This window comes from Sparus aurata, chromosome 11 (genome assembly GCF_900880675.1).
Source record: "Sparus aurata chromosome 11, fSpaAur1.1, whole genome shotgun sequence".
NCBI classification, from domain to species: Eukaryota; Metazoa; Chordata; class Actinopteri; order Spariformes; family Sparidae; genus Sparus; species Sparus aurata.
The window spans coordinates 5,947,593-5,971,314 of NC_044197.1; the positions used below are offsets into that span (position 1 = coordinate 5,947,593).

A 23,722-nucleotide genomic window follows, 5' to 3' on the forward strand; every position below is an offset into this window, starting at 1 on the left:
TTATTGTTGACTGTTGGCAGGTATTTTTTGCTTCGCATCAAATGTCTTCACTTTCTTTTGGATGGATTACCATGAAGTTGGATCAGACATCAGTGTCCCTCTGAGTTTTAAAATGCTACCATTATTGATTACTTCACTTCCCATCATCTTCATTCATCTTCATCTTCCATCATAGACAAATTTAAATCTGTCTGTACTTGGGGTTTATGACCTAATATCTACAAAACTAATGTCATTATTAACCTGAGTGATAGTTTATGTGTAATGCTGTTGTAATTATTTCTTAAATTGCTAAAATTATATATTAGGACGATAGCAGACATAAATGTTGCTAAACGTAAGATCATCATAGTAAGATAATCCTATATTCAAACATATAAACATTGGCATATTACATATATCAGACATGAGTCTTAAAATGTGAAAGACTGGCATTCAGTGGCCTTATGATGGAACTAGAAAACTTTTCTATTTAAAATGTTCTTAGATGCTCTGGTTTGACCGTTAGCTTGAGGCCGCTAATGGTATCAAATGTTGGCAATGTACAGGAAGATTGCTGTGCAACTGACTGTACAGAATAAGTTCACTTCTATGACTTTATGACTCTTGAACAACAGTTTCATTATATTTTAGCCTTTACCAGGGCTGGATGATGTGAGTTTTGAATCATGATCGATCTTGGAAGGGGTTCAAAACCTACTCTTCAGGCCAACTGTAGAGATAGCTGTATATAATACCAGCTTTTGTGCCTGAACTGCTGACATAACCTCAGTGACACGAAGACCCACGCGATGAACACATACCAATTAGGGACTTAGCCAACTAGATGGGTATGCTGACTGAAATGATTACTTCACATGTGAGGTATGGAAGAGCTAGGATGGAAGATGTTATAGATGTAATTTCAATTTATCAGGAGTTGTCATAAAATGGATTAAGAATTATGGGAAAACAATTTATACAATTTACAATTATCTAACATAGATATCAAACTATTACCTCTGGAATTTACTGAAATATTTTAGTTCACTGTCAGTTTTATTTACAACCCCAGTATCAAGAATGTTGCAGTGAGCAGTTTGTTAACAAATACACCATCAATTAGTGTGTTTCGAGCTCAGTGGCTCCACCAGTTTAATAAGCAGTGACAGACACCGATCGTTGGTTACATCAGTCTCTGGCGACATCTCTAACACTCTTTAAATGACTTAATCTGGTCTCACTCTACTTTGCGGCCCTTAATTTCAAGATGTTGGCATCCGCAGATTGGGAGAGATTGTATGTTTTCAAGACAAGTCTTCCAAATGAATCTCGTCAACAAATTAAGGCATGATTAACAGGAGCAATTACACCAAGGATCTGACTGAGCCGAGGAGCATCAAGCTAAAGTGGAGGAGATTATCTTTCTTATTAAGGAGAATCACTTTAAGGGTTTGATTACTTTCTGTTTTTGTATTTAACTCCTGATTGCTCTATAACTAAGGATGCCCGCTAAACAGCTATTTTTCCTATACTGTTGAGAGTTTTAAAGTGCAGATTGAACACTGCGATTGTATGTTGGCGTGCAGTGCGTGCTTCTGTTTTCTCTGATGCCAACAGCAATGATGGGAATTCAGAAATGTTTACCTTTTTGATTGGATTTCAAATATAGAAGTAGTATTGACATGTTTTCCCCACCAGCGAATACTGCTGTTATGGCAGCTTTAAAGGTGAAGTGTGTAGATATTAGTTGGATTTAGGGCAGAAATGGAGATACATATAGTATTCATAGTTGTGTTTTTATCAATGTATAATGAAAATAAGAATGATTGTGGTTTCGTTACCATTGAATGAGCTTTTCATATCTACAGGGGGAGAGGGTCCAATTCTGTATAGTCTGTTGTAGTTTATATTACATCCATGTTTTTTTTTTTACATTAGTCTTGAGTGGACAAATCAAACACTGTCTCTAGATAAGACTCTTTATGTATTTCATGTTTTTAACGTTGGAAAAGGTACCACTTCAGAAAGTAATCCAAAACTATAAATACAAGGTGTTTCTTACTTTTCTATAAAGAAAATCAATCTACAAATGGAACAACATACATGGTAATGATTTTGAGCGGCACCCAAGGTGAGGGTGAGACGAGGGGTATTCAGTTGGTTGCAGTCTTGAAACCTCACAGCTAGATGCCACAAAATCCTCCACACACATGTCAGTATCTGCTTGTCCCTTCTCTCCCAAACTAAGTTTCTAACCTTTCTCACTCAAGCTGGATAGTGTCATAAACAACGTCGTAGGTCATAATAGTTTTCAAAGCCCACTCCCCTTAATGTTGATGTTGCTGCATGCTGGTGGCCTTTATTATGTTTTAACAAAAGTCACTGATTCAGTTGATGTCTTCAGTACTTTGAAGGAGGTTTATTGCAAGACTTTGCCTCCTATTGTTGTTCCAAATACTTTCCCCGTTACAAATAATTACCCATACCCACTGCATGAAGCCATGGCCATCCTTCATGGTGGGATGCTGTTTGATATGTGATGAGATGTCAACAGTCTCTGCCAGACAGTGTCTTGTGTCTGGAGCATTCAGTTTTTATTTCATAAGATTATAAAATATATTTTTTTTACGTAACAAACTCTATTCCTTTACTGTTTTTCATCAGCAAAGCTTTCTCTCTTGATGTAGGTCCCACATTTTCCCCTGGAAAGTTCTTGTTTTGCTGCCAATGAAATCTGTAGTTTTGCCTTTTTCCAAATGTCTAAATTCCTCTAACATTTGGCTCATTAGTAAGCCTGATCTCTAATTTACTTCAGTTCCCCCCCATTTTATATTCCTTAGGTAACAATGAAATGAAATAGGACTTCAGAGTTTCAGAGCACCTTTATAGACATTCCAAGGACATTTACAGTCTGTATAATGTGTGTCTCTAAAATATAGTCAAATATGGACATAACTAAATATTTGAGCTTTTCATCATCAATCACTTTAATAAACCTATAAAAACAAGATGAGGCAATCTCAGCTGAAGAATCTTACTCCCTGTTATAATTCAGTCTGACATCGCTGGACTTTTTCAACTATAATATTGGCAGTCATATTACATGTTAATCGTGTGTACGTGGCCTCATTGCTGATAGCTTATTAGGAAAAGCCAAGTCAACGATAGCAATTACAAACATAACCGATAAAGTCAGGAAGCTCCTAAACATCAACAACAGCTGTTTGAACTTGGCGAACTGAAAGGAAAAAACAGTCTGTCTCAGAGGCAGTGATGACCTCTGGAAACATTTGAGGTAGTTTTATGGGCATTTTTGTCTAGTAAGTAGCTGCTTTAAATCAATTAACAAATACATTTTAAAATGAAGAGTTTTTCCAGAGGCAGGGTCCATGGACAAGAAACCAAAACTAGAACTTGTTTGCTTTCCAAAATGATGGTGCCTTCCTAAGTACCTGAAAAAGACAGTGAGATCCTCGGCTGCACAATTTGGTTAAAGATGAAGATGTTGTGGTTATTCGACATATGTTACAGGGCTCCAGTCTAACTTTTTACACTGGTTGCATGAGCGCATAATGTAGGTGCACCCAATGATAGCCTACATTTTAGTTTAATTCAATTTCCTAACACTAGTGGAAATGATTGTAGACAGAAAGAAAGATGCAGATACATGTTTTTCTTCATTTAACTCACAGCACACGCAACAAGAAAGAAATCGCGATAACAGTAAAGTTACAGTGCTGATGTTTAAAGTGCCTCACTCAAATTCATTACAATTTCACTTTCATTGACAAAACAACTAAAATCGTGATTGTGTGACATTTTTTGGGGTCTGTACCAAACACAAATGTTTAGTAAAGAACTGTAGGTAAGGACATCTCTGCATTTCTACTTCATCATAACGCTGTACGCTGTATTACTCACGATCTGCCATTTGGATACAGCACATGGACATATTGCAGTATATGCAATCATAACATTATAATAAATAGTGCAGCCCTAATGAAGCCCAAGAGAAGTTCCTGTTGTTGAAAATGTTTCACTTTGAGTCCGATTAAGCTTTTGGGCGTTCCTGCATTCCCGACAGCCGTCCTTTTTCACATTCTGGTTGGTGAACATCTATTTGCTGTTCATCAACAGTTTCGTGACCAGTGAACAACAACAGTAATCTTTAACAATGTCATAATGACAGCAAAGTGATTGTGTGCCAGAAGTGACATTTTCTCTGTGTCCCTATCATTTAGGATCAGATGCCACTAACTGATTAATCTCAGATTAGGCAGAAGCTCGAGGCTAATGGGACACTTTACACAATGTGACTGATACACTTGCTTGGCATGCAGCGACAGATGCCAGCCTCTAAAGACAGTCAAATTACTGAAGCATGTTGTTGGCAAAACACAGAGCCATTAATGATGTGCCAGAACATATAAACTGCAAACCACATAAATCAGATTAGAAAAGCCAAAGGATAAAGATGTCAGTGAAAACTGTTAGTGGTACAACTTAAAACATTATTTCACTTTTGACTGTCACCAGAGAATGTGTATTTATTGTGTAAAACTAACTCCTAGTAACTTGTTTTCTTTTCTACAGTGACAATAAAGTAACAATTCCTAAATATTATAAACACTTTGGATTTCTGGAAATTTCAAATTTGCGTCTTCAAATTTTATTAAAACTTAATAATATCATGTGTCTTTCCTCTATCGGGGGTTTTAAATGAAAGGCACATTTAAGTTCTTCAACTTAAACTCTTGAAAGTATCTTAAAGTCTTCAATATGCTTAAAAGTCTTAACAGAAAGGTACTATTAGAGAAGCGTTCGGGGTTAGAATAATGTAAATGAACTGTTAAAGTTGTTCCTTTTTCCCTCCTGGAGTAATTTTACACCTTTTGTTGAATTGAACTTTTCACCTGGCAGAGGTTTCTCTTGATTTGATTAAGAGAAGGAAAGGAGATGTAGGCTCTGGATGCTTGGGATGAATTTCTGCTTAATCAGGGACAACACTTTTTATTCTGTCACAATCTTATTGTGTCACTACAGCTTTGATTCTCTGGTGTCAGCAGCTGAATTTTTTACCATATCACTCTTTGAAAGAGCTATGTTAACAGAGCTGCATTTATCAGTCTACTGGCACACTGTACGTGGGCATATTTCATGTGGCTCATTGGCAGGATTAATTGCCAACAAGTTCCCTGTGGTCCAGGAATGCAATTACCCACTGACCCAAATCATTCTCCTGGCTGGAAGTCTCTGTCTCTGTTCTGGCAGAGCGACACCTGGGACTGAGTCTTCACATAACCTCACACTCACCCCTTGATGCATCCTTATATCAAGGCAGACTATGAGTTTATGTGATAGTCAGTGTGTGAGTGCAAAATAGAGGAGTGTCGGCTTATTTATTTCCCAGGAGACCATTTTTGTTATCTCTGTTCAGGAAATAAACAAAGATATCCACTTAGTTTCTGATTTTAACTCCTGATTTGGGGTTGATCCGTGTTAGTGCGGTGTCCTCTTTTCAGGAATAGACTTTGAATTGAGGCCATAACTGTTGGAAATAAGGTTTTCTTTATCTGAGCTTTTCATACACATTAATGAAAGCACTTTCAATGAAACACTCATTATGAGATTGAATTGAGGCTTTTTTTGTATTAGTAGTCAAACGAAATGCATTATGTGTATCATCGCTGAAAGATAACAGAGCGGTGAAAACTTATGTAATGTGTTTCATCTCTAACACAATATGTTATTTAGAGCTGATTCAATTTGTCGATAAATCCATTTCTGGATCAACAGAAAAAGAATCTGTAACAAGTTTGATGATTTGCCTTAAATGATGATTTTCTTCCCCCAGCTCTGTAATTTTTATTTTATTTTACCCTCAATGGCCCTAATACGCTGTCATATGTAAACCTTCCCTTTAACATTACCCAAAACCTTAGCTTGATGCCACCATGCACATTTTGTAGAAAGAGAAACAGTAGTCTGAATGTACTCTGGCGTTTGCAGAATTGTCTGATATCAGTGATCTTTTTCTGACATTGACATGTGATGTTTGTTGTGTCAGAACCACCTCAACATGAATGCTTACTCTTATATAATTTTGTCTATGATGTCAATCAGTTGTTTATACTGAATAACCTCAATTTGATTCCAAGAAAGATCTAGAAACAAACAAACAAAGATAAACGCTAGGGCTTCACTAAATGGAATCTATTTATTTAGGGTGCTGTTGTTCAGAGCGCTAATGCAGTAAGATTTGTACTTTAAAGCATCCCTAATGCTATGACAAGTATGTACGTAGGAAGAGGTGGAGGGCACGTCTGCATACTGTTGGATTGTCCCAGCATAAAGAGAAAAGCTTCTTTGTGTCCCCACATGTGCATTTACTTCCACTCTTCTCATGTCTTGTCTGAATACATAAGGGGTTAAAGGTCGTGGTCTGGGTCTAAGTGAGCTGCCCCTGAATCTGCTTCATTAATGGATTATCCAATTGTATGTGTTGTAGCGTGCATTGTAGATCCAGTGCCATGGTGCAGCCCCTCTAAGCACTGACACACAGCCTATATGTGATTTGCTTGTTATTTGAGCTCCGTGCTTGCTTTTTTAGGTCTCAAGCTGCGAAGTTTAAGCTGAGGTTGAGAAGGACCTTACGTGTCAGGTTTGAGGTCACTTGTGTTAATATCAGACAGATCCAGTACATTAGATGCATTCCCTAATCTCTTAAATCCCTCCGCTGGCCGAACTTTCATTTGTTGTAGAAGCATCAAATTAAGAAGAATCATCCAAAGGAAAGCACTGGATTTGTTTTGACACCTTTGAGGGATTGCGCATGTTTTATTTGGCAATTGCTAGTCTTTACAGTTTTTTTTTTCTTTTTTGCAAATGATAAGAGCATTGAAAGGCAGGCCTTGGCCTTTTTTCTCTCTCATCTCCCACCTTTGTATTATGAATTTTTAATCCAGTGGTTTTATATTTGTAAAACTTTCCTCGTGCCTAGAAAAAATTTGATTTGCCTGATGTCACTCCCACACATGGAATCTATAGGTCGAGTGGAACTGAGCAGAAAAAATAGACTTATGTGCTAGGCAAACATTTCATATTCAGGTAAATGGGCGCCTCTTTGGAGTCAGGCAGTAAGTTCTTGTAAAATGTCTATACCTAATACAGTGTTCTATAACACAGGGACAAATATACCCAACAATGAGGGCATACAATTCTAGATTTTTACTGAAAGATAAATATAACAAGGCTTGTGTGTTAAGATCAACAGCATCTAAATTAATTAACTAACTTGTGATTTTTAGAATTGATATGTATCGATATTTCAGTATTTTTAACACCATTTGACATTGATAAAGAGAAAACTGGAGTTTTAGCACACCAACACTGCAAAATGCTTTTTTTACATTTCACTGTATTTAAAGAGAATTAATGTTTTCTACAACTGTGTATCATTTACATGATCCACAGTGAGATCTGTTCCTCTGTAGTGCTATTTATGATAAATGAAGTTGAAGCATTGGGATTTATAAAGCTCACAAATTCTCCTCTTTGTGCCACTGTTGTCAATGAAAGCTGAATCATCATAGTAACCATTAACCAATCGTAATCTCTGAATTGCCTGCAACCCTAGTGGAAGCCTCTGCAGATTGTAATGGTTTTGACAGGAGTACAGAGCTGAATGCAGACCCTCTGTGGTATGGATACTGGTCTCTCTGCATGTGCTTTCTGTTGCATGGATACGGCACATGCAGACAAAGTCATGAGTCTGTCAGTAGTTTTAGTTTGAGACACAACATCATGTATTACATTAGTTACGTTTGAGATGACGGGACCGGTGCAAATTTCCAATGACCATTGACACCAGAAGTGCATGAGGAATTAAAGGCTCCAAATACTCCATAAAAATTGGATTATACTTGGTGGTTACAAGGGGTGAGGCTTTTTTTCTGGGCATTATGATAATGTCTGAACTGCAGAATCAAGAAGTCTGTAATATATCCCACTTAACATGTTCACTTCATGCCAGCACTTAGCCCTCACAGACTTATCAGAAATGAATGTCAAAGTCTAAGAGAGTGTAACGGTGGACTTTAGGCCTGAGTCATAGGGCAATGGAGGAGTGTTCGAATGCCGACATAAAACACGTCATGTATGATTGTAGTAGTCGATGTTCAGGCGTATAGTGTGTAACAGGCACACAGGTAGAGGAAGACACTGGGAATTCAGCAGGCAAACAACACAGGCTGGAGCACTTCAGCAAGCAAGACAATACAGACAAGGACTGTTCGTCAGGTGACTAGGTCAGGTGGAACTCAGTGGAGGCAACCTGTGGGCAGTGGAGGAATCACATACTGTTTTAGAAAACACACTGAGATCAGGGAGTGAGACCCTCAGAGGCTGTCTGTCCAAGTGTACACCACCGTGACATCACCCACTGGTTTGTCGACTACTGTTTTCGAAGCCTCACATTTGGCATTACAGCTGTCGCCATCTTCTTTTTGCAGCCAGACGTAATCATATTTGGATTAGAAGGTGGAGCAGGGGAGGATATCCTGATAGGATTGGACTGAGAATCTGAGGACACGCTCTGTGGTAGCAACTTGTCAGTCAAAAGGTAGATGCACCTTAAAGATTTTTTATCTATTTTTCTCTAAATGGAACCATAATTCACGAAATTAACATCATGCTTTAATAAAGATGACTCTTAATTATCATTTGAGACATAAACTTACTAGGAAATTGTTTATGGAAGTAATAAATAAAGTGAAAAGTATAGTCGTGTTCTCGTAAGCTTATATAGAATCAGAATTCTTCTTGCAACCAGTGAAGTCGCCGCTTGCTGGAAAGTAGAATAATGCAGGTTTAAGACTGTGAAGCTCCATCCATATTTTATGCATTCAATGTTTCTGAACGTGAAGAGGAGACGGGGCGATGATGTCCAAGGCTGAAGGACTCATGTGGCTCAACAAAGAAAGACATTCAAGGATTTTTTTAGCTTATTTCGTTGAAGTATATTCCACTCAACATTCCATGACTGAAAGGTCAATACAAGGGCATAAAGTGAGATGTACTGTTTGTTACCATTTATCCGTATTTGAATTCTAGTGGTAGGAGATGAAATTGGAAATAATGATTCTTCAGAAAATTCTACCCCCTAAAACTGTTTATTTACATTTATGAGAGGTATAATAAAAAATTGAAACTGGGCCTCTGACAGTCACTCAGCCTGGGAGCCGCCTCACCTTTTAGTAAGAGTCGCCTATAGTCTCGGCCCAGGTGAAGCTCTCACAAATGGTTCGCAGGTCAGGTGAGCCACTTGTTTCCTGTCAAGGTTATTTGCTGCACTCCAGTCTGCCCTCAGGCACATTCCTGTAAGCCCAGTGGCGCTGTATACTGTACTGGGTTCAGAAAAGGTAACATGCTCAAATTTAATTTGAACATGCCTTTCACTTTGCTGCAGTGCTGTAAAGAAGTGGTTATAAATACACCATAAAGCCTAGGGAAAAGGCCAAGGTGTTTTCAGGGGTATGTATTTTTCATTAGTTCTGACTCTCTTTTCAGGCCGTAAACATTCAAGGCCCAATCAAGTCGTCCATTGTAGGAGCACTTAGAAAGCATTTGTCCACAAAGGAAATAGACCCACCGCTACTAATCTTTGGTACATCTGTATGGGAATAATGTTTAGGTCAGCTGGAGTAAAACAAAATGCATCATGAGTATTCATACACATTGTATATAACCTATAAAAGTAGCAGAATGAGTACGGTATGAAGAAGTCAGAGTGTGACGCATGTGCTCTTTTCTTTGGTCTTCTTCAATCCCGTCCATCACAGCCTGATAAATAAAGCCCTTTTATGGCCTAAATTATATTTCTTTGACAGAATGCGAGTCTTTAGAAATGTGTTAATGGTCTAATGCACTTGGATGATCACTTGTGTTCAATAGCAAATGACTTTATCTGAATGTTTAATGGCTTTGATAATTTGAGTTTTTAAGTCATTGTGCGTTTTCCCCTTGCTCTACAAGGTTTGAAAATTGTTTAACCTAAGTTATCATAATGGATTTGGCATTGAGCGAAATTGGCTCATTTTATTTGACAATCAAAAAAGTATGCCTGAGTGTTCTCAGGGTCTTTGGTGTGAATCTTTATGAATATCCTATTTTACCCGATTCAGTCAAATGTAAATACTTGCCCCGTCTTGCTGTCGACAAGCTTGATTAGATGCAGTTATGTATGGTCACATCTAACAATAAAAAAATGGCTCAGGTTAGATTGTCAGTGATAGGCACAGTATTTTCAGAATGTGTTCATGCAGTAAGTGGCTTTAGTTGTAAAAAATTCATGGAAATGAAATCATTTTTAGTCATGGACTTTGGCTATAGCTTCAGGCTGAGAGAATTGGTGTCACTCTAATTTTTATGTGACGACATTATTGCTTTACAAACTCGGTTAATGTCTATGTGTCTTTGAGAGAAGGGGTTGTTGAAATGGAGAGGTGTATAGCAGTGGCACAACCTAAAAGCCATTAAATTTAAACTAAATAAGAAACAAATATTATCACATTATTATTGCTTATTTATTTGTGTAAGTTGTTGGATACATTTATTTGACCTAATTTCAGCACCAGGCAAAATTCATATTTATTGGGATTTAAATAAGCTGTGTTTTTACATTGTTATCTACAGTAGATTTTTGTGAAATTGAAAAAAACTATGAAAGTTTTTCGACACGGTCTGTATTTGCCTTCAACTGCCTTGCAGATACTGCACTAGTACCAGCACCACCTCCACCATTTCTGCTCAATTCTGCCTTAAACTTATTAGAATGGCTCGAGTTGGCAAATGTGAGACAGAGACAAACAAAAACCCATGAGCCCACCTGACCTTTGCTTTTCACTGTTTTTTGGTTGATCACCAATTTCACCTTCTTTCTTGGCTACTTCCCCAGACATCTTGGCACAGAATGTGCTGAAACCCCTTTGTTTTTGTTTTTTTGGTGAACATGTTTTAGTGGGGAAAAATATCAACGATGTTCGTCAGATATTGATGATGATTATCCTCGAACTGAAGTGGCTGTGTTATATTCCACAAGTTGTTGTGCATTAGACAATTCCTCTGTTGATGTTGCACCCTTAATTGCAATGGTTAGACTCAAGACCTGGTCGGAGTTGCTGGTTTGATAAATAGCTATCTTAAATGTAACTGGTTCAGGAACCAGAGATAATTTGGTTGAAAAAAGGGGTATATGAGACATAGTTTCAATACAAGGACTTATCCAATTAAGGCTGTTGGGCAGAGAGTCTGCTCATGTTGGTAAAAGACTGATGTTGTATTTAGGAGACTCCAGGAGTGAGAAGGTGTAACTGCATGTGCGAGTGATGGAGTTGCTGAGAAATGATATTAGTGCTCAGTAAATCCACCTTGGGTAAATAAAGGTAAAAATAAAATATCCTAACCACATAGCAATGGTGCAGAATTTAAGTTGATGGCAAGATACGCAAACAGGAAGTGAGGCATATTTCCTTCGCACTTAATAAGGTCCCCAGTTAGCTGTTACTTTGTCAGTCAGCTTTGTGGGGGTAGATGGCACAATAGTTCAGTGTTTCTGGTATTATTTAAAGTCCCAACAAAGAGAGCTGAGTGTGGATATCACTAAGGAAAGTATGATGAAATATATGATCTCCAGGACTACAGCTAACTGTCTTCATTGTTTATAATTGTATCTTTATTATCTATAGATTTTTCTCATTTAATGAATCAATTGTTCAGACGTTAAAATGACATACATTTGTGAACATTTGTTGTCTTTTGTCTGAACAAAGACGAGTAAACAATAAAAAGCAGCTAAGTCTCACATTTTACACCCAGAAACAGAACATTTTGTGTTTTGCTGGATAATAATTGATAATGAGGTTCTATTATCAAATAATCAATATTTTCAGTTCTAATGCTTACATATATTGTTATATTGTTGTACTTTAAGATGGTTCATGATTATTATGTTTTAACAATCATTAGGTAAAAGCATGCAAAGCACATTTCCCATTTAAATTATTACAGAAAAATAATGATTCACTTTAATACCATCAGTTAAAGTATACACTGCTATCTATTTGGTGCTCAACACTAAAACTCTTAATTACAAGTGGAAAGTAAACAATTTTTGAGGTAGACATATTTGAATTACTCAGTAATTGAGGCTGCATTTTGAGTAGAATCAGAGTTTCAAACTGCATGAAATGACACCAAAATAGAGTTTGTTCATCAACATCAGTTCCCTGGAGGAGCATGTCCCCAGCACCCCGGCTGCTGGTTACCTTTCCTCTGCGCACGGCTACTCACTGTGCATGTGGAACAGCGCCTCTGAAAATAGGGAGCATATGCTAGAACAAGGAACGCCACTTCAAGCAAAACTTGTTCTTTAACATTAGCATGGCGTAAAGATACTGAAGTGAAGTTGAGAAAAGACTTAGTTGTCAGTTGCATGTTCTCAAAACATTGTATTATACTTGCAAAAAAATTGAGAAGGAGGCAAGGATAACAATCCCAAACTGGCGCCCACCAGTAATTACGATGTGGGTACAAAGAGATTTTTGCCATTCTAAAGGGAGAAGGGGAGTGTAGGTGTATTAATTCCTATTCCTTCCTGCTTCCTCGACTTGGAAGTTCAGATTTAGAAAAATAGACCCCCCTCCCTCAAAAGAAAAGAAAAAACAAGAACTGTCACATTGACTGACGCCAATCGTATGTAGCATCTGTGTTCCCACTACTGCTCCCTATAGTATATGCCACACTGTGGCAATGTGGGAAACTGACAATGTCAATTTATCAGAACAAAAGAATTCCTCAGCAAGAGGAATACACATCTTCGGGCCCTGGAGACAAAAATCATTCCACCCCCACCCTTACCTGTATCTAAACAGAATGTAGGACATTCACAACACCAGAAATAGAAATTTCAGTCACAATTATCATTTTTGAATGTATCCCCTGCAGTCAAAAGTTAGTGTTTCACTTCAGGAGTTAGAGCTGCACTTTAATGCTAACTTTCTTAAAGTAAACAATTGAATGAAAGGCACGGAGAGGAATTAAACACCCAAACAGCTGCTGCAACCCGATATTGGACAGTTTTCAGTGAACTGATCCAGATCCATCCTGCCCTTAATCACTTGTCTTTTTATGAAACTAGATTTTACATATTACGTTTCTGTTGATTTTGTTTTGGAGCTGTGTAATTATACCATGTTTCTTTTCAGGTGTCTGATCCTGTTGTCCCCACCACCACTTAGTGTTGAAATTTGGGTAAGTACTCAACCTTGTTTTCCTTCCTTTGTAAAACAATGCAATACTGTTTATTTACAGACCAGGAAGACTTTTATGAGTACTGCTATAATTGCCTGTCTGTTTAATTTTTTATTGACCTTACATTGTTTCCCTGTTGACATTATTAATATATATTTTACCTTACAAAGAACTGTTGCAGATGTGATGGTGGTAGGATTAAGGAAATGTATGTACTCTTCTTCAGGGTTCCATAATTTCTAGCCCAAATCCTACTTTCTGAGTGTGTGATGCCGAGTAAACATATGTAATTGTTAAATACCCTTTGTGGACCACAGCATATCTTGTGACCCATATCAGGACTTCGGTCACTATGCCAAAAACACCACAAAGGGCCAATGCATGACATTCATGACGTAAAACGTAAATATTGAATTAACGTCTTTAATGGAGGAAACATGAGATGGCTTAAGTTTATTTGAGGACTATGTGTTGTCTGAATGCACATTGTTTTCATGTTTTTTGATGATCACACATCACAGACTTGGTGAAAGTTTTTCACTATCTTCTGTAACAAAATGTTTTCCACCTCGTTTCTTTATTTCTCCAATTGCTTAAGACGCAACATTTATTGTTAATCATTGAATAACAATAATAGTTATATTGTATTGTATACTGTAATACAATAATGTCTTTTAAAAATGTATGGGGGATGCATAATTAGGTCTTTGTATTTTTCATTGTATGTATTCATATTTTTATCGGCTTTGGCACCAGCATTATTATGTTTATTTACAGTTTGAATTCTGGTGCATAGTCGATGCATTGAACTAAAGGACACAGGGTTGCCCTAATGACGTACAGTCAGTGTTCCCATGATGCGTACCTAATTTATTCAGTTAGCCTTGGTTATGAGAAAAACAAGTCATGTGTTTTAGATAGAAAATGTGGAACCAAACAGAAGCCCTTCTATTCAAATAAAGCTTTATCCAGTTTGCTCCTTAGTCCTCGGATAAACCTAGGCCAGCTGATGTTTCCTCCAATAAAGACATGGATGATAATAATAATATTCATGTTTTACCTCATCATTGTCATAGCAACACGAGATGGTCATGAGATGTGCCATGGTCCGCAAAGATTATAAAATAATTACATAGTAGGCATCGCACACTCAGAAATAATGAGTTGGGTTAAAGAATATGGAAACCTGAAGAAGTGTAAGTTAACATTTAATGTAAAAAAACTCATGACTGATACGGGTGCATATAAACACCTTTAGATTTATTTTTGAACAGCAATAAATACAATTGAACTAGTAATTATAGCCATTTGCATATTCAATATTACAATATAACAATATTACAACAGTAAACAGTCATCTGTTTATCTGTGTTGTCAGAGGCAACTAAAATGAAGCAGAGACACGTTTTTAGGTTTTAAAATAAAGAGAAAGAATCAATAAGAAATAACCCGATAATAACGATGCTTGTAGACCTTATTGCTGCATATTAAGTCCACATTCGGTGCGTTAGTTAAGCCTTAAGTGATTCTTTGTCTTTATCCCATGATTAGCTGACTGAGAACTCCCTTAACAGCCACATCAAAATTATGTTTGCATGTCCTGATAACACTAATGGTCCTTGCTATAATTGATTTAAGATACAGTTTCATCAGTGTTGCAGTCATGCTCGTGTGTCTCTCATTCTAATGGGGAAGTGTAGACTTGATTTTCAATTAAATGTATGCCATTAGATTAACCCCACTCAGTAGTTTGTTTGTGTCCTCACACTAAAGCAGATTTATTTGTAATGAACAGATAAAAAAATTAATATAGCCCACAGCTCATACAGTAAGATAGTATATTGCACAAAACTGTAAATGCAGACGTTGAAATGAGCAAGCTCTGAGGCGTCCGTGTTTAGCAAAGCATGCACAGCGGTTGAATACCAAAATTCGATATATTTTTGAAACAGATGGCAAGGTGCTCATATGGGAACCTGAGCTCTTCTTCACTGAATATGAAAATGTTGAACAGGTGGTCCAAGAAGCTTCCTTCCCTGCTACGGCTTTCATTAACACTCTTTTATTCTTCTAGTAATAATAAGCTAACTTGCTCCCTCTGAGATATGGGGCAGACAAAAGCTGCTTCCCTTTTGTGTTGGCAAAAACTGGCAAAAATGTGTTCTTTTTTTAATGTATTATTAGACACAACCCTCTCTACCAACATCACCAAAAAACATAAAAGACATGCACACCCGCACAGTGTGAGTGTGTTTTCTGATGTGTGATCTGACAGGTGTCCAAAATTCTGTGTTTATTAGACCATGGTTTTATTTTGTGATCCTTTTCACTGGCTATGTGAAATTACCTTTTATATTCAGATTTGTGCAGATTCTGTATCGTCTTTAGTTATCTATATGGAAAGAAACGCTGAAATGTCATCCATATTGTTTTTGATATTTAAAATAGCAAGGAATGCATTTTTTTGCTGTTAAAACAAAAACAAAAACTGAGTTGGGAGTCTGTTCACAAACTATGTACATTTTGTTCCAGGGTTGCCTTTCTGCCAACAGTGTTGTGATAAACCAGTATTGACAATGGCTGTGATATTTAAAATGAAATATTATTCTTATATATTATATTAACACCTAAAAAGCATCTCATAGGCACATTAAACTCAGTGACTTAAATTGTGTATTACTGTGTTTTTCCAATAATGCCATTCATTATTTTTAATCCTTTATTTAAAAACTACTTTAATGGAGAATAGATGATCTTTTTACACCTACGTTGATGTATTGTTCAAAGGAGATCGTTGCAGTGCTTTAGTCTTTGCCTACTGAATTGTAGAAAATTGCCCTGGAATCTATTTGCTTTCATTTTAGATAGAATATGTGTCAGGGTCATCAATGAGGGTAAAATCACTTGTTTTATTGCACACTCTAAGAGCTGAGTGATCTTGTTTGCTTATTTTACACTTCTGGTACAGTCATATTTGTACAGGTAGTCAAGAGTAGAAGGATGATTCTACCTGGTATGGATATATTCAAACATAATAACATCTCTATCTACAGTCCCTAATTTATTTTAAAGCCCCTGTACGGAGTTTTTAACTGGATATAGAAAAGTCTCTGGTTTCTGCTGATGTGTCTCTGTTACCTACAACAGCAAATGAGCCCATCAGCGTGAAGATACGCTTTTTCTAAGTAGTCTAATTCTATACCTCTGAAAGGCATTGGTCGGGTCGGACCACTGACGAAACGATTTACGGCAGTCAGACCGGAACTGACGACATTCAGGATACGGCATAGCTGTTTTGTTGCTTCGCTAGCCAGTGCTAACCGAACTAAAACTTTTGTCATGGCTGATAATGAGACAAAGAAAAGAAAAAGAATTCGAACCGAAGACCAACGAAAGGCCAAGAGGGAATCTGATCGAGCTAGGGCTAAAACACGGATAAACATTGGCGATTCCTTAGAGATGGAGAGAGTTGGGGGGCTTGAAGGGAGGGTCGGATCCAGAATTCGCCCGATTCCTCCTAGACAGGTTTGTAAATTTTATTTCATTTATGAAATGTAATGCGGGACGTAGTTTACAGCAATACATGAATTTATGTTGTTACAACAAAGCTGGCTAACGTTACCACTAGATAAGCTCTAGATACTACACTCATGAAAACGACAACAAATGTCTTAGATCACGCATCCATTTCAGCTGTGTGTATCAGCCAGCCGACCTGCAACGATGCATCGGTAATATCCTCTGTCATTATAAATGATTCAGTTTCTTACTTGGAACAAAACATCCATCACAATCACTGTGACTTTGCTGTAACGCTAGCTCTGTAGCACCGTGGGTAATATATATAGCTGGGAAATTGCAGTGCAACAGCAGCATTACTTTGCTTCACCGGCGGCATATTAGATTAAGTAGAAATACAAATAGACACATTACCTCGTCCATATGCACGCTGCAGATAGCTGCTAAAAAAAAGTTTTCAAAGCAAGTCCCGTCTTCTTTCTGACGTTTCCAAAACAAATCTACACGCGCCGGCCAGACAAAAGTCTTCACGACAGTGGGCGCTAGAGCTCATGGGAAATGCAGTCTTCATTCCGGCAAAACACTACCGCTTTCGTCCAGCAGGGCCGCCAAAATCAACACTAAATGAAAAGTCTGTACAGGGGCTTTAACTATAGATCACTCATGGTATTTGAGCTTTGTAATGAAGACAGTAAGGTGAGTCATTGCAAAGAAAGAGCAATATTTGTATTGATTCAGCTTGACCCTTATGTCATCCCTTTGAAAACTAAATAATCAACACAAAGTGCTTAACATAAGCAAAGAAAAATGTGAGCTATTTTGTAGTGAAGGCTCAACCCTGCTGTATGCACTGTACCCACAAACCTCAGTAACCTCATAAACACAGCTTTGTGCATTCGTGTACAATAACTTATACACTCTGATTCATGTGCAACATACACAACACATGCACACATGGGCACTTTCTGTGGAGTGCTTATAGAAACCTGATAGTTTCCCCACTTTAAGTTGTGATTCAAATGCAGTATTTAGAATACAGTAATGACACAGTGAATCGTTCACATCTTAAGGCCAAATAGTAGAATAACACCCAACACACAGAAGTTTGGTTTCATTTCTCAGTTTTCCAGCATCACAGTAGCACAGAAGTGGTCTGGTGGAGACCGCCTTACATGCTTGGGCCACAGTGATGGTACAAACTTCACTTGCCAAGGATGGTTCTTGGTTTCTCAGACTGTTTGTTTGGATTCCTGGCTCACAGTTTGTCTGTTTGGGCCAGGTTCTTGAAGCACACATCAAATCGATGGATGACTAGCGAGGCTGGCTGCCAGCTGAATTTCAAGAACAGTTTAGCTTCACTGTAGAATTTGAAATGCTTAACTCTATGTTGGGCTTGACAAGAGCTACAACCAAATGGTTTTCCTTGACTCATTTCAGAATATAAGGGCTTTATGTAAATGGACAAATCCTTTAGTGTTTGCTGGACTCTCTGGGAAATTATATTATGGCTTCTTTTCTTTAGGAAATGTCTGTATTGTTTTCTTTCATTCAATAGCCATGATTTTCATTCCAACTGATACCAGCTCATTGTATGTAAGGTAAACATATTTAGATGAATGCAAGTCCTTACTCAGGTCCATAGTGTTTTTCCTTTTTCCTTCAGAGCTTTTCCAACCTGATTATCTCAACAGTATTTATGCATTTTGTATATAAAACCGCTTTAAGCACATGATAAAGAATGCATGTTACATAAACTCAAATCTGTGTTTTTGCTTATATTGCAAAATGTGATCTTGAATAGTCTTTTTATTTTGCTAACATCAAGTCAGCAAAATAGATTTATGATGTGTTGAGTTTATGATGAAATTATCTTGTTTAGTGTGTCAGTTTTTATATGAAAATGTATAGATGCAGTATTGGCAGAGTCACCACCAACTGCTGCCAATTGTTTTCTGTTCCAGGGTGGTTAATATTGTTTAGTTCAGTTAGCAGTGTAGCTAGCCAGACTGTCTAGGACTGTTGGTGAACACCACTTGCACATGACTTTAGAACTTTGGACAGAGGTTTTCTGACACAGGACTATCTTGTTAGCATGCAATGGCAAATTTGGTTGATTTTGGAAAGATGGGTTGCAGTTGCCCTGATGGACTGTAGTGCTGCTACACTCTCACTCTCTCGCTATGTTTCTCTTGGGAATGGCTGAGTTGCGTGCAACATCAGGTGGTGATTCAGTAGTACCAGTCTTGTATGGTTTTATGCCTTTCATCAAACCATTTTGAACATTTTTAAAACAAGGAAAAACCTGCATAGGGTGTAAAACCTCCAAATGATTCCTCATCACGATTCCATATCAGTAAGCAGTAAGTGCACCTGGTCATTCTGCCGGCCCTTACTTTACTAGCTAGAGTGCTACCAGAACACATGTTTGCTTTGGATTAGATGGCCCGGAACAAATGACATACAAGACAACAATATGAATGCTAATGAATGTTGCTAGTATTACTACTATGAGCTTACATGGTGCCTGAAGAATTTTATATTCATAAGCACTTGCTAACAAAAACCCTGGTTAGCTCTCTTGTGGCACCTTTAATTATGGGATTGTGCAACTTATTAGCATCAAATTTGCAGATATGGATGAATGAGTGCCGTTATGCAACAGGAGTAATCTTTCCTTATTCTCTTCTGCCTGCTTGACTTTCTCTGTTTCTTTATCCTCCCTTTCTTTCTTCCTAAATAACAAGTTAGTGTAGAGATTCTGCCCAGTCTGACTGCAGTAGATACCAAAGGGTGAGTTATGATGGTTGAGGTGGACATTGCCAAATGGTCGGAGCTAGATTACATAGCATCTGAAATAAATCATTTGCTTGTGATGTCTATCCTAAAGATGCTATCACAAGCAGATACAAGGGGAGGTACTCTATTCACAGGCTGTGTTGGTCTGGTCACGCAATCAAAAAGTGAATTGCTTTATGTGCCAGATCCTCTTTGTTAAACGCACACATTGGAAAAAAATGACTTTCTTTTATGTGAATGTGTTGACCTGCATATTTCTTTCTTCAAGTTATACTCAATCCAAAAGCAAGAATGTAGTCGGCCTGAAATGTGTCTGTTAAAGGTTTGATGTGTTATTGTTCGCAGGGAACAGTACACTTTTTTTATTGGAATTTGGGAGTTTAAGCTCAGGGAACTTTTATCTGCAAAACACTTGCACAAGATATATTAAAGTTGGATTCCAGTACACAGTTGATTGTTTTCAGACCAACAAAATAATTCTGTAAAGTCTTCAGTATTTAAGCTCCAGAATTCAATTCCTGGTGGAGCCAAAAGCCAATACCTTTTGTATTTTATTGTTGGGATGCAACAATCATACTGGAATCTAAGATCCCTTAACTGATTGACTTCCTGCTCAGTTTCATTCTAACTACTGGGCTTAGACTATGAAAAACATATATATTTTTTCACTAGAAACATCCGCAGGGCTAAATCTCACCTTATGTTTGGCTGAATTTTGCCAAAGTACAACTGAACAGTTGAGTAAGTAGTTAATAAATAAAATATGAAAAATTGAAATGATTAAAATAAAATTCAACACAATCTTGTGGTTTCTGATACAATTTTCCTCAAGTTCTCAGTAGTTCTAAAACCCTTCTAACCCTGTGTTGTGGGCAACTACATTCTCATCACCTTTGGTTACAGTTTTTCACATTGGATATGAACAAAAACAAAAAAAGACAATCTGCAGAAACTTCTGAAACAACTACTGTTACATAAGTTACTCTTTAACTTTACCATGAATATGTTCAGTATGTTCCAAAGGCCATATTTTGACCAAAATAATCAAAATAACACGGTGCTTCTGCATTTCCTTCTATTTCTGAGGTGGAACTGAAACTTCAAAAAACTGTTTTTGAAAAAAGGATGAGGATGAGAAAAAGCCTGATCAATTATTTTGTTGCACCACATTTTTAAAATATCTTGCTGCAACGTTCGAAAAAAAAAAAAAAAAATGCTTCCTTTCAATTTGAATTTGTATGTTTTTTAATGAATTCCCTTCTTGAGTCCATGCAGTCTTGTAAAAAAGATGAAATGCAGTTGAATTCCTATAGTGTGTTTAACTACAGGTCGATTAACTGGCTTCATATGATAGTCTTGCAGTCATAGTTTTTTACACCTCATTGAATGACACTTTTCTACACAAGTAAATCATTTGGTTAACTTTATGTGTGGCACAGAGATACTCTTCCTAACAGGGAGCATTTTTAGAATGCAAACACAGTGAGCCGGAATCTATTTCATTGAATCAATGCTGCTCTGTTGCCTGGGAGGGCCCACACGCCTTAACAATGCAATGGAAAATAACGGTGTATTGAACTGGCATATGATAGAGCAATTGTACCCTTTGTTCACAGCTCTCCAGATATGTTTGATGGCGGCTATCAAGCTGCATGTTTACACACTGAGGATGAAGCACTATTCTTGAACAATTATGGTAGCTTTCCACGAGAAACTGGAGCACACGATGATATTCAGTTGAGCTGCGATCACTTTCTACAAGGAAAGCGAGGAGTACAAAACAAGTAAATAAGACATGCTTAAGATGGAGAGATTAAGACAGCCCCAGAGTGATTAAGAGGGCTGACATAGATACCCTGGCTTGATTTTTAGATGGACCACTGAGTAGTTTGGATTTGGATTTAAGCAGCAGGAATAAATAAACAGCAACAGCCATGAGTCAATTAAGTTTAAAGCCTTCCAAAAACAACTAGTTTGACTTTGCTTTTCAATTAATCTTCTTTGGGTGTCACCAAGGGTCACAGCGCTGCAGAGTGAGCAGTGGAGAAGTGAAAGATTAAATAAGAGTCCAAACAACTGTGCACAAAAACTAAGGGCCAAAGCATTTAACCAAGCCCTGCTGCTGCTGCACAGATGCTTCTGGCTAGGCAGGATTTTCTTTGTTTTTCTTCAGGAGCTCGACAAAGATCAGATTTATTGTAAGAAGTGATCCATGGATGAATCATGGAAGTTCAGATGTGTCCAATTTTTAGATTTACACAATCGCCTAGATGTTTTTGTTCTATCAAGGCCCTTCAAGAATGTTTGAACATTACAAAAACACATCTGTGCTGTCAAGTGTTTGTCAAAGCGATCTGTAAGAAATCCTTGAGCCAAAGTCTTCATCTGCTGTGCAGGGAAATCTCTGTGTGTTGTTCTCTTGTGTGGTTCAAAATAATCAAATCTGACTGTTTACTCTACAAATTAAACACATCTTATTTTATTGACCTTATGTATTTTAATAACAAGGCAGTGCTCTGACTCTCTGAGTTATTGTGGTCTTTTAACCTCCAGCAGTGGGAGTGTGTTGAGTTGTGTAGGTGGACATCTGCCTGTGCTCACTTTGCACCTGCATCTTTACAAATATCTGACCACTGTTGCAACATAATGCGCAGCGTTAAGAACTGCCAGAGCAGGAAATAAAAATGAGAGAATTTCTTCTAAAACAGTCTGACAAACACTGAGTCAGCTGGTCACACTACTGCCATAATACTCATGGCGACTAGTCAGACACTGTTGGTATTTGTGTTTTTCTTATTTATATTAAAATAAATTAGATATATCTGTTTTGGGCTATGACATATATATTGGTATTTGTCCCATATATATCAATATGAAACCTTTTTTTAAGAGATCATAATGCAGAAACAAGTTTTTAAAAAACACATTTGAGGAATCATTATGAAAAATGTGTGTATACTGGCCAATACATTGATATAAGAATTTCTTAAGCACATGGTATCAAAGTATTGATTATTTTGACAACCTTTTGTTTACCCACCTACTGGTACTGGGTCAAGTTAATCCAACTGTGTTGCTGACACATGATTGTATGTGTGTATAGCCAGCATGAACAAAGTTAAAATACAAAAAAGGAAATAGAACAAATTTATTATCGGAGGGGGTTGCACAAGGTGAATAACGGGAATTGTGTGTGCTCTAAAATGTAGATGATCAACTTGTGTGCAATCCCAAGCTCTTTGTCAAGCTTTGTCGCCAACTGTAGTTTAGTAATATCTGTCTCCCAGTGGGTGAGAACCTTATAGTGAGCTGAGCCGGTGGTATTGTGTGTGTGTGTGTGTGTGTGTGTGTGTGTGTGTGTGTGTGTGTGTGTGTGTGTGTGTGTGTGTGTGTGTGTGTGTGTGTGTGTGTGTGTGTGTGTGTGTTAAAGAGAGTATGAAGAAACCCTGGCTCAGTGTGACATGATGAAGCTATGGACCTAAAGCTCCTCATTGTTATGTATCTGTGGTCCTGCAGTCCAGCACTGCAGAATATACGGAGGGTGAAGGAAACGGTGCTGTGGCTGCCAACTCTTACCCAAGTCTTTTTCTGCGGCTAAGAAAAGAGTGTAGAATAGAAGCAATACCTGTGAGTCAAGACAAAAGGGCGACGCACCCCGGGCCAAGTCGAATGATTCAGTTACAATTACAATGCGAAATCTCTGTCTGCTGCAATTGCTTAAATGGTAGCTCAAGTATTCAAAAAAAAAAAGCTCAGATGAAATTGTCACAAGCTTACACTCATTCATGTCTTTATATCCTGCGCTGTGCAATGGGGATTCTTGAGCAAAGTCATCTGTATGCAGCAAACAAAGTGTTATTGATGAGTTGATTCTATGTGGCTTTGCCAGTGAGCGAGCCAGGGAGGGGATTATGTCCCCAAGCCAAAACCCAATAGAAGTTTGAATAAGGGGATAGATGTGCAGTGCTCATTGTAGCAGTGGAGGATAAGCTGTGTTCAACATTAAATAACAGCTCAATACCTGTGATATGAAAAGGTTTGGAAATCTGAGACTCGCTTAAGTGGGAAATATCTCTGTTTACTGTCACAGAATGATAAATTGACCAAAGTTTTTGAA

The 23,722-nt window shown here is 37.6% G+C and overlaps 1 protein-coding gene across 5 annotated transcripts in view; it reads left to right on the plus strand.

Moving 5' to 3' along the window:
• Nucleotides 1–23,722, plus strand: part of lpp (LIM domain containing preferred translocation partner in lipoma) — a 148,059-nt gene that overhangs the window by 10,227 nt on the left and 114,110 nt on the right. For 2 of the 5 annotated variants that reach the window (XM_030433323.1, XM_030433324.1), the window contains one exon: nt 13,245–13,290. The gene's annotated coding sequence lies outside the window, so the exon portion shown is untranslated. Of the gene's footprint in view, nt 1–8,492; nt 8,603–13,242; nt 13,291–23,722 lie in introns of all 5 variants that reach the window. The other 3 variants (XM_030433321.1, XM_030433325.1, XM_030433322.1) reach the window with 2 other exon arrangements.